The sequence below is a fragment of the Pelophylax lessonae genome (assembly GCF_965119305.1).
Source record: "Pelophylax lessonae genome assembly, chromosome: 2".
Lineage (NCBI taxonomy): Eukaryota > Metazoa > Chordata > Amphibia > Anura > Ranidae > Pelophylax > Pelophylax lessonae.
This window is the reverse complement of record NC_138769.1, coordinates 208,040,542-208,053,269: the sequence shown is the minus strand read 5'-3', so window position 1 is coordinate 208,053,269 and position 12,728 is coordinate 208,040,542. Positions and strand designations below refer to the sequence as shown.

Sequence of the window (12,728 nt, the reverse complement as noted above, 5' to 3'; positions counted from 1 at the left end):
GAATGAACAGGCGACCAGATAGCCGCCTTGCAAACCTAAAGCACAGATGCCTGATGGCGAAAAGCCTAGGAAGCACTAAGCGCCCGAGTAGAATGCGCCTTAACAGGGAAAGGAGGAACCTGACCCTTAATTGAATAAGCCTGCACCCACTGTCTGTCTGATCCATCTGGGAATAATTGCAGCAGACGCAGGCAGCCCTTTCTTTGGGCCATCCGTGAGTACAGAGCAAATCCGAATTCCGAAAAGACTCAGAAGTTGCCAAGTACACCCCGATTGCCCGAACCAGATCCAAAGTATGCAGTGCAAATTCCTTAGCATGTTTTGGCTTAGGACACAAAGATGGTAACACTAGGTCTTCATTTAAGTGAAAACCACCTTCGGAAGGAAGGACGAATCCGGACGAAGTACCGCTTTATCCCTGTGAACCAACAGACAGGGAAGACAGGTCGCCGCCGCCAGTTCCGACACTCTGCTCGCAGAGGTAATAGCCACCAAGAAGGCCACCTTCTGGGATAAGATAAGCAGGGGGATCTCCCAAATACTTTCAAAAGGAGGTTTCTAGAGAACCGACAGCACTAAATTAAGGTCCCAAGGTGGCAACAGAGGTTGTACCCCCTGGATTAAGTTACACACCACGTAAAGGGTGGCTAATGGCCTTTGGAAGAAGACTGCCAAGGCTGAGACCTGACCCTTGATAGTACTCTCCGTTGAAGGAAAGCCAAGATCCGAGCCACCGAGTAAGAGCGAGGAGACTCCCATAAATGCAATATACAACTTCCACGTACGATGATGGCTCTTTCTAGAAGTCGCTTTCCTCACTTTAACCACTTTAATACAGGGCACTTCCCTCCCTTCCTGCCCAGGCCAATTTTCCCCTTTTAGCGCTGTTGCATTTTGAATGACAATTGCGCGGTCATGCAACACTGTACCTTCACCAAATTTATGTCATTTTCCCCCCACAAATAGAGCTTTCTTTTGGTGGTATTTGATCACCTCTGCGATTTTTACTTTTTGCTAAACAAATAAAAAAAGACCGAAAAGTTTAAAAAAAAAAAAAAAAAATTTTGTTTATGTTATACAATTTTGTAAATAAATAATTTTTTCCTGCACTGATGAGCACTGATGAGACTGCACTGACAGGCACTGATGAGGAGGCACTGATGGGGTGGCACTGATGGGGTGGCACTGATGGGGTGGCACTGATAGGTGGCACTGATAGGCGGCACTGATATGCGGCACTGATAGGCACTGATATGTGGCACTGATAGGTAGCACAGATATGCAGCATTGGTGGGCACTGATAGGCGGCACTGCTGGGCACTGATAGGCGGCATTGATGGACACTGATAGGTGGCACTGACGGGCATTGATAGGTGGCACTGACGGGCACTAATGGGCACTGATAGGCGGCACTGGTGGGCACTGATGGGCACTGATGGGCGGCACTGATCGGCACTGACAGGCGGCACTGATGGGCACTAATGGGCACTGATAGGCGGCACTGGTGGGCAATAATGGGCACTGGTGGGCGACACTAAAGGATGGCAGTGATGGGCACTTGTGGGCAGCACTGATAGGGAGGACACTGGTGGGCATCACTGATGGGGAGGGCAATGGGGGGCTCCCTGAGCCCTGATTGCCATCCCTGGTGGCCATAGTGGGCATCCCTGGGGTCATAGTGGGCATCCCTGGGGTCATAGTGGGCATCCCTGGTGGATCTAGTGGCATCCCCCCCCGAGGGTCTGCACTGGTAATCAATGATCTGATTACCAGTGCCGACCCCCCCCCCCTGTCAGGGGAGCCGCCGATCGGCGCTCCTTTACTTCCTGTCAGGCACGAACTAAGGAAAGCCGATCAACGGCTGTTCCTATTTACTATGTGACCAGCCGTGATTGGACACGGCTGATCACATGGTAAAGAGCCTCCGTCAGAGGCTCTTTACCGAGATCGGAGATGCAGGGTGTCAGACTGACACCTCGCATCACCGATCGCCGCTCTGCGCGCCCCCGGGGGGCGCCCAGAGCGGAGTTATCCTGCCGCCGTCATATGACGTCCGGTCAGGATAACTCAACCACATTCCCGCCGTCAATCTGTAATAGGGCGGGCGGGAAGTGGTTAAGCAGAGTAGGAATTACTGAAGCAGACAAACCCCTGTCCTTCAGCACCTGGCTTTCAACAGCCAAGTTGTCGAAGCCAGCGACCGTAAACCAGGATGGAAGATTGGCCCCTAAGACAGCAAATCCTAACTGAGAGGAAGTCTCCAAGGCACATCTGTGACTAGCCTGACCAGGTTGCCGTACCAAGCTCAGCGTGGCTAGTCCGGAGCCACAAGAATGACTAATCCCTTCTGCCTCGATCCAGCAAAGAAGTCTTGGCAGCAACTAGGAGGAAAGGCATACATCAGCTGATACTGACCCAACAGGTCCACCAGTGCATCTGCGGCATCCACCAGAGTGTCCCGTGAGCAGGCCACAAACCTCTGTACTTTCCTGTTGATCCGAGGCGCCAACAGATCTACATCTGGAGTGCCCCAAAGAAGGCACCACTGCTGCAATACCTCCGGATGGAGAGACCATTCCCCTGTATCCAAGGCCTGCCGACTGAGGTAATCCGCCTGCCAATTTTCCACTCCTGAAATATGAACAGTGGAGAGAGCTGGAACAAAGCGTTCCGCCCATTGAAGGATGCCTGCCACTTCCAAGGCCGCAAGGATACTTAGAGTACCCCCTTGGTGATTGACATAAGCCACGGCCATGGCATTTACCAATTGAATGCGCACTGGACAACCCTGCAGGTGCTCGGTCCAGTGTACTAGGCGAAGCCTGATCGCTCTCCGCTCCAGAACATTGATCAGTAACCTAGAATCTTCCAGGGACCAGACTCCTTGCGCAGACAACCTGCCAAGACCCCCTCCCCACCCAGACAGACTGGCATCCGTGGTGACAATTGTCCAATATACAGGGAGGAAGGATTTCCCTTGCTTGAGAATTAGGGACCGAAGCCACCATATTAGGGAGTCCCTGGTCACCTTGCTTCCTGGAATTGAGCGAAGAGGACCGCCTTGAAGGACGACACCATCAGTCCCGGAAATCTCATAAAGGGCCAAAGGGGCGACCACTTGCTGGACAGCAACAGCTGAATCACAGGCTGGAGTTTTTGGAGTTTTTCCTGGAGGAAGAAACATCCTGGCTGAGGACAAGTCCAAAGTCAGGCCCAGATAGTCCAGTCTCATGGAAGGGACCAGGAACGACTTCTGAAGGTACAGAATCCAGCCAAACTCCTCCAGAGTTCTCATGGTGATTGCCAAATTTGTTTCCAGCACCGTGGGAGACTCCGCACATAGAAGCAGATCGTCCAGGTAACCCAGGACCGATATCCCCCCGCTGTCGTCACAACGCCAGGACCGGAGCCAACACCTTTGTGAAGACCCGAAGAGCAGAGGCGAGACCAAAAGGTTAACAGCACAAATGGATAGTGATCCTCTCCCACGGCAAAACGCAGAAATGGTTAGTGTCCTGCCTATATTAGGATGTGAGGGTAGGCATCTTTGATGTCTATGGAGGCCAAGAAATCCCCTTGCTGTAGGGAAGCCACCACCGTGTGAACTGATTCCATCTTGAGTTTTTCAACTCGCTCAAAGCCATTCACTGCCTTTAGGTCCAGGAGAGACCTTTGATGATGTCATCCAGGGTAGCCCCAAACAGGCGATCTCCTTGAAAAGGTAGATTAGTCAAGGCCTTCTTTGGATAAAATACTGGTCTGCTGATCAGACTTTAAAGTATACGCCAGAGGACCACTGTCGAAACCAACGGTTGGTCCAATATGGGAGCAGTATCCAACGTGGCATTGCAGAAAAATTGTAGCCCCTGCACCAGTTGGTCCAACAGCTCCTCAAAGGCGGGAGAAAGAGGTTTCCCCTCCAGGTCATGGCATAGTAACTTAGCCCATTCAGTCAATTTTGCAACACCAGGGCAACCATAAACACCAGTCTGAGTGCAGACCCCGCCAGGGAGTACATATTGCGGGCCACAGACTCCGCCTTTCTATTCGCCGATCCTTACAAGAACAGGGAATCCTCCACTGGGATAATGGTAGCTTTATTCAGTCTGGAGACCGGAGGTTCCACTAGGTGGCACAGTCCACTTCTTTATAAGGGACTCCTCAAAAGGATAGAGTCCAGCAATCCACTTAGGCACCCCAGGGGAATGCTTTGGGCGCTCCCTTTCTTTTTTGAGAATGCTGTCAAAAAACGCAGGGAATGGAAAAACCTTTGCCGCTCTGGATGGCTTGCGAGCGCCTTTTCTTGCATGGCTGCGGAGGTAGAAATCTAATTCTCACTGTCAGAGGAGACAGGGTACAAAGTAGTAGACCTGGCAGGGAGACCCGCGTATGCGGTGGCTGAGTCAGACTCACAATCTGAGACATCAGATGAGGTAGGGGTAGGCAGAGGGCGTTTTTTAGCAGCTCGTCCTTTAAAAGGCCACCTCCACCCGTGACACAAACGATTCCAGGACCACCAAAAGTGCATCTATTGACAGCTGGGATCCGGAGGGCCCTGCGGCCTCCTTGAGGGGGTCAGGTGGGGAAACATGTTCTGCAGGGTCCATGTAGCACCAGGGGAACCCGTCTGCAAGAAGTAAAAAAAAAAAAACATCCCACCACGCACAAGCGCCCCCAAGAGGTCAGGCAGAGTGCACTTGAGACCCATCCTACACCGAAGATACACCAGGAGGCCCAAAAAGTCTGCACAGCACGTGTCAGCAGCGATCTCAATCCAGAAAGAAAGATCTGAAGATCAGCATCAGGGTATAGTTACATAGTTAGTGAGGTTGAAAAAAGACATCAGTCCATCCAGTTCAACCTATGATGTGTGTGTTTGCTTTTAACCGTACATTGTGTACCCCTGTATGTTGTGGTCTCCAAGGTGCCCATCTAATAGTTTTTTGAAACTATCAATGCTCCCAGCTGATACGACTGCTTGTGGAAGAGAATTCCACATCCTTACCGCTCTTACAGTGAAGAACTACTTACGCATTTTAAGGTTAAACCGCCTTTCCTCTAGTTTTAGTGAATGGCCACGTGTCTTATTGTATCTCCTCTCTCTGAATAGTTTGTTCCTTATGCTAGGGTCGCCAGTACAGTATTTGTACATTGATATCATATCCCCCCTCAATCGTCTCTTCTCCAGAGAGAATAAGTTCAGTGCTTGTAGTCTTTCCTCATAGCTGATGTCCTCCATTCCCCTAATTATTTTTGTTGCCCTTCTCTGGACTCTTTCCAATTCCAGCACATCCTTCCTGAGGACCGGTGCCCAGAACTGGACAGCATACTCCAAATGTGGCCGGACCAGAGTCTTGTAGAGCAGGAGAATAATCTCTTTATTTCTGGAGTGAATCCCCTTTTTTATACATCCCAGTATTCTGTTGGCTTTGCTTGCAGCGGCTTGGCATTGCATGCCACTGCCAAGCCTGTTGTCTACCAGTACCCCCAGGTCCCTTTCCATCCTAGACTCACCCAGAGGTTCCCCCCCTAGTGAGTAGCTTGCTTTCTGGTTTCTGGCCCCCAAGTGCATTACTTTACATTTTTCAACATTAAACCTCATCTGCCATGCAGTTGCCCACCCCGTTATTTTGTTCAGGTCCGCTTGTAAGGTTTCCACATCCTGCATAGAAGATATTGGCATGCTTAGTTTAGTATCATCCGCAAATACTGAGATTGTACTAGATATCCCCTCCTCTAGATCATTTATGAATAAATTTAACAGGATTGGTCCCAGGACAGAACCCTGGGGGACCCCACTTTCCACACCCGCCCAATCCGAGTACTCCCCATTAATCACCACCCTCTGGACTCTCCCCTGGAGCCAGTTCTCTATCCAGGTACTCACCCTATGGTCCATACCTACATTCCTTAGTTTGTTCAGTAAGCGTTTGTGGGGAACGGTGTCAAAGGCCTTTGCAAAGTCCAGATACACCACATCCACCGGCTTACCTTTATCTAGGTGGCAGCTCACTTCATCGTAGGTTAATAAGATTGGTTTGGCAAAAACGATTTTTCATGAATCCATGCTGATTACTACTAATACAGTTTTCATTACTAAAGTCTTGTATGTGGTCCCTTAACATCCCCTCCAAAATCTTGCAGACTACAGATGTTAGGCTGACCGGCCTATAGTTACCCGGGATACATCTCGGCCCCTTTTTAAATATTGGTACCACGTTGGCTTTTTTCCAATCAGCTGGCACCATACCCGTCTGTAAACTATCCTTAAAGATCAAGAATAATGGTCTGGCAATCACCTGGCTGAGCTCTTTCAGAACCCTCGGGTGCATGCCATCCGGTCCCGGTGATTTATTTATGTTAAGTTTCTCTAGTTTAGTTTTAAGTCTATCTTCTGTTAGCCATGGCGGTATTTCCTGAGGTGTGTTGTTTAGTTCGGCTTTACAAGCTAGGTTTGTGTAGCCCCCCCGATTCTTTTGTGAAGACTGAAGAGAAGAAATTATTTAACACTTCCGCCTTTTCTCTGTCCTCAGTGGCCATATTTCCTTTGTCATCTTTTATGGGGCCAATGTGTTCTGGCCTCGCTTTCTTACTGTTTATATACTTAAAGAATTTCTTGGGGTTCTTTTTACTCTCCTCCGCTATATGTCTCTCGTGTTCTATTTTAGCCACCCTGATTTCATCTTTACATTTCTTATTACACTCTTTGTAATGCTTAAATGCTGCCAATGACCCCTCACAGTCTTGTATTTTTTGAAGGCCTTTGCGTTAGCACTAATATACCTTTTTATGTTGGAGTTTAGCCACCCAGGGTTTAGCTTTGCTCTTTTAAATTTATTTCCCTTTGGAATGCACTGGCCAATCCCCTTGTTAAGTATGCTCTTGAAGCACTCCCATTTTTCCTCCGTGTTCTTTGTTCCCAGGGTTCTATCCCAATTGATATTTTCTAGCAGTGAGCGCAGTTTTGGGAAATTGTCTCTTTTGAAATTCAGCATCTTAATATTACCCTTGTGCTTCCCATTACTGTAATTAATACTGAAACTTATTGACCTATGGTCACTGTTTCCTAAGTTCTCCTGTATTTCTATATCCGTGAGCAGGTCTGCATTGTTAGTAATCAGTAGGTCAAGTACCGCATTGTTTGTCGGTGCATTCACCATCTGACCCATGAAATTGTCCTGCAGAACATTTAGGAACTATAGGGAGGGGCTCCACCCAGAAAAACGCACTTAGGAACTCTCACTTAGTAAGCCCTTTCAGAAAACCAGCACAAAACGGTGCCAGGTGTACCAAGATGGCCGCCGATTCATGCAGAGCACATGGGCTACAAGAAAATGGCGGCCTGCGGAGCTACTGAGGACCCTCCTGGGGACCCCCCAGCCTCCTGTATGGGATCGATTGGAAGGTGGGACCTGGAGTGACAGGAAGAAACCCCCCCCCCCCCGCACAATCTGTCATCTCTCCGCCCCCACCTGCGGCCTGAAACATGGACCTAGCCCCTGGGAGTAGTTCCAAACTTTCCAATAGCCCCAGTAGTGAGGGTGGGGCAGGTGGGAGGGGTTACGTGGCAGGAGGGGAACCCGGGGTTGTGATGGTCCTAGGGAGGGGCCCATGGCAAAGACCCACCAGGAGAAGAGGGGGGGGGGGACATGTACTCACCTTACCAGGAACATGCGGGCGCCATCTCCTGACAGAACCCCCTCCCTCCCGAAGTGAGGGGGATTTTAAACAAATAGGAACGCTGCGACTCAGGCCTAAACCTAGTCTTATGCGACCCAGCGCAGAGCCAAGGTCTGCATGCGCCGTTGGCCGTCTGGGGTGACCACTGTATCTAAATATCCAGCCCGTCGCCCAGATCCAGCAAAGTTGCTTGTAGATCTCACAGGAAAAAAATCCTGAGAAAAAAAAAAAAAAACTTCCACTTGAAAAAAGAAAAAACTACTATCTAGAAAAAAACTTTGCCAGGACCAAAGATCCCAGCAAGGAACTAGGCCCTTACTCCTGACTATGCAGATTAAAACTGACATCCTATAGCAGGGAGAGCGGGTATACCCCCTAGGACTGCCCATAGTCGTAGCCAGAACTTTTTTCTGCCTAGAGTCCTGCTCCTGTAGGGGGCAGCATAACCCTACTGATATGAAGATCAGAAGACTGCATCCATCAATGAACGATAGAGAAAAGATTCTTTATTATAAATCCATTCAAAATGAAGACCTGACATGCAGCTAGCTCAAATGCTCAGCAGATGCATTTCACACAACTGTGCTTAGTCATTGCCATGACTAAGCACAGTTGTGTGAAACAAGTCTGCTGAATATTTATGCTAGCTGCATGTCATGGCCTCGTTTTTAATGGATTTATAGTTAAAGTAACTTTTTACGCCTTGAAGTGCTGCCACCTTCTTCCTAATTTGCATTCTTTGGCTTTGGACCAAGGCTGGCACCGGGCTTGCTTCACAGCAGCAGAGACCTCACAGGTTACCTGGAGCAATACAAGTCCCCCTGCCTCACTGTTTTTTGTTGTTTTTTATTAGCATTTCTATCAGTATTTCAGATATAATTTTGGTATTTCAGAAAGTGAAACTACAATAAAAACTAGTGAATAAGGCCCCGTTCACATTGCCGCGATCCAACTTGGGGGGGGGGCGACCTCCGAGGTCGCGGTGCGAGCAGCGCGCCGCGACCTCGGAGCGGCCGCCACGGACTTCATAACATTGAAGTCTATGGCGGTCGCCTCCGGGTCGCCCCAAAGAAGCTCCGGACCCTTTTTCTAAGACGGAGCGACTTGTGTCGCTCCTATTAGAACGGGTCCGCAGCTTCCCTATGGAAGGCGACCTACGGCGACCTGTGAGGCGACCAGGTCGCCTCACAGGTCGCCTTAGTGTGAACGGGGACTAAGTCCCACAAATTCTTCAAAAAAGTGCAATGCGACACCAACAAAAATCACAATCTTCTTTAGTGACCCATGCCCAAATGTATTTCCACCACGGAGCCACTACACAGACAAATCCAGGACATGGCCTACAACTGTTGCATTCCTTGTGTCAAGCCACTCCTGAACCAGAGACATACCTGGGCCAAGGAGAAAAAGGACTGGACTATTGCGCAGTGGCTCAAAGTCTTCTTTTCAGACGAAAGTAAATTTTGTATGTTATTTGGAAATCAAGGTCCCAGAGTCTGGAGGAAGAGTGGAGAGGCACAGAATCCAAGTAGCATGAAGTCAAGTGTAAATTTTCCAGTCAGTGATGATTTGGGGAGCCATGTCATCTGTTGGCGTTGGCACATTGCGATATTTGGTTTTCAACAATGTATATCGCGATATTTCTCTGGGTGGAATGCAGAAGACACTGACAGTGTGGATTAGGCAGAGTCGGGACTCACAGTGGTGGTAGGAGGTAGAAGAACACAGCCCGACATGACATCTCAGAGAAAAGGACGGATTGACTAGGGCTATATGGCTCAAGGAAGAGTCTCGGGCAAAGATTTGGCCGGATTTCTTTGTAGAAAGTGCTTCACTAGTGATATCAGCAGAGACATTGTGGTCCTCATAAACGTGTTCCTTTTACCTTATCTTCCAAAACACATCAGTACCATCCACTCCGCGTCCCAACAGAACAGTACCTTCAGCTCCCCATTGTTGTGTCGATATCGGTTTCCCCTTGCTTTCGGTTGTTATCAGAACTTCACCCCTCCAGCCCGATTCAATCCAGCTCTGCCTCTAGTCTCCAGCCGACCATTACTCAGCCCTGCTCCGCCCATTGTCTCTCCATTGAATTTATTTCCAAAACATTACAGCCTGATCCCGCCCCCGTGCGCGTCCCCGAAGCAGCCAGGAGAGGGCGGAGTAATGGTCGGCTGGAGACTAGAGGCAGAGCTGGGAGGGCTGGATTGCATCCGGTTGGAGGGGCGGAGTTCCGATCACAGCCGAAAGCAAAACGGATGTGTCGGCTGCCAGCACTGTTGAGTCCTCCTCCTCCCCCCGAGTCCCGACTTCTCCCTGCCACCCTGCATAATGCTAAATATCATGTCTTCGGCGATATGAATATCGCCCATGCCTGCAGAACGATAGTTGATATCACATTGACTATGGTTCAGCCCTAATGCATACTATACTGTACATGGAAATAATTTTCAGTGAGCCAACATTTCTGCATTAACAATACTTTTATTTATTGGTCTAATGTAATATTCTAATTTTCTGAATTTTGGGTTTTCACTAGGTGTAAGCCATACCCATCATAAATAAAAGAAATGAATGCTTGATATACATCACTGTGTGTAATGATTCAATATAATATAGGAGTTTCACTTTTTGAATTGAATTACTGAAACAAACTTTTTGACGATATTCAGAATTTTTGCAGATGCACCTATATGTATAAAACTAAACAAGAGCCAAGTGTTTAACAGGGTAAACCTGGTAAGAACTTAAGAATTATAAAGTCAGAAGGTTTTTTATCTTTAGGAATTCTATGCAAGAAGTTGAAAGAAAAAGAAAAAAAAAAAAAAAAAACTGTATGCAGCAGCCCCCTCACTTATCCTAGGTCCCTTTCTGCCCACAAGTGTCTCCCTCCTGATTGGCTGAGACACAGCAGCAGCTGTGAAAGTCAGCTAGCCAATCAGGAGAGAGGGGGACGGTGCTCCGTGTCTGAATGGACACTGGGAGCTGTGACTCTGCTCAGGTGCCCCCATAGCAAGTTGCTTGCTGTGGGAGCACTGAACAGGAGGGAGGGGCCAGGAGCACAGAAGAGGGACCCAGAGAATAGGATCTAGGCTGCTCTGTGCAAAACCAACCGCACAGAGGAGCTAATCATAACATGTTTATTTTTATAAAGAAAAAAAAAAAAAAAGGACTTTACGATCGCTTTAAATTAGCAGTAAAAACACTTATGTGACTAAGACAGTGCATATGCATGTATACATCCCAGAACTTGATCTGTGCGGTGACATCAAGCCATCTGGCTCTGCCCTACTCGTTTTCCCTATTTTCCAAGAGCGTGACTTCATTTGTATTTTATTGAGTACAGGTAAAACCTCTGCAAGCCTTTAAGTTAGTCAATGTTCATAAAGGGCTGGGGCCCACTGTGTACAGTGGAATCCACTGCATTTGAAAATGTATTTCATTTTTAACCCTCCTCTATTGGTAATTATTTCAAGAATACATATGCAATGCCTCAATGCACAGTGGAGTCATGCTGCGTCTTCCAATGCTTACAGTGGTTTAGAGAACATGTCATGTTGTTTCAGCATATCCCATACCATGTATACACATTTCTAAACCAATGTGAAGTCCGCTGTCATGGACATCAATCCCTTTCAAAAAAAGTCTTGCACATCACAATATATAGGCATAGAGTAGATGGAAACATAGGCTTTTTGTAATGCATACAACTAGGGATGCACCGAAATGAAAATTCTGGGCTGAAACCGAAAATGCAGGCTGCCCTTGGCCGAAAACCCAAACCGAAAATGACTTTTTCCCCCAAATAATTTTAAAATGGATAGAAGAGGGGCATAAACGAAAAACAGACAGCAACGTACACCTATCGCTGCCACCCTGTCACAGTATATGTACCGTGACGGGTTGGCAAGAGGTTAATTTAAATTACCAATGGTATTTGTATTATGCAGCATGAGGGGGTTAATTTATTGCCACTGCTGGTCACTGATGCATTAGTGACCGACCAGTGGCAATTAACCCCTTTGTGCTGCATTAGTGCAACCAGTATCAGTGTTAATTAACACTGGTTGCACTGATACTGGTTGCACTAATGCAGCACAAAGGGGTTAATTAACTGCCACTGGTCGGTCACGAACACACACCAACACAATTTACAGCCAAATACAGTATGAGTGGATATTTGGATCTTCAGTCTGCCACAAACATTTCCACAATAGATCACCAGTTTCCAATGCAGGCGCATTATATAAAAAACCCGCACACACAGTGATGGATCCACATAAAGTACAAGACCTGCTCTTATGCAGTCAGTTCTACTGGCGAAATTGGTCAGGCTCTACCTTTTGACCAGAACAACCTCTTCATGCCCAATCTACAGTGCATCCGCAAAGCATTCACATTGCTTCACTTATTCCACATTTTTTTAGGTTACAGCCTTATTCCAAAATGGATTTTAATTAATTTTCGTCAACATTTTACAAACAAGACCTCATAATGACAAAGTGAAAGGTGGTTTGAATTTCTGCACAGTTAAAAAAAAGCCTTTGTCGTTACACTCCGAATTGAGCTCAGGTGCATGGTTTCCACTGTAATCCTTGAGAGATACCCAAAACTTGGTTGGAGTTTAAGGGTCCTTTCACACGGCCGCTCCGTGTGTCCGCAAATCATCCCATCCGTTTGCGGATGATTTGCGGACATAATGTAAGTGAATGGCACTGCGGATGTCAGCGGAATACCATCCGCTGACATTCGATTTTCCGCCTTTCAGTTCTGTTCCGTTTTTTCGAATGGAACAGAACCCTATTTTTTCTTCCGTGTAAAAAACGGAAAGGAAGGAAAAATCGGATGTCAGCGGTGTCACCCGCTGACATCTGCAGTGCCATATACTTACATTATGTCCGCATATCATCCGCAAACGGATGGGATGATATGCGGGCACACGGAGCGGATGACAAATGTCATCCGCTCCGTGGAAAAAAAAAAAAAAAAGTCCCGCAGCGGACCTTTCACACGGAGCGGCAATGTGAAAGAAGCCTAACTGTGGTAAA

General features: G+C 47.8%; 1 protein-coding gene across 4 annotated transcripts in view; it reads right to left on the bottom strand.

The window, feature by feature from the left end:
• The window catches only part of USP9X (ubiquitin specific peptidase 9 X-linked), a 593,271-nt gene that overhangs the window by 509,692 nt on the left and 70,851 nt on the right, over positions 1-12,728 (bottom strand). The window lies entirely within an intron of this gene.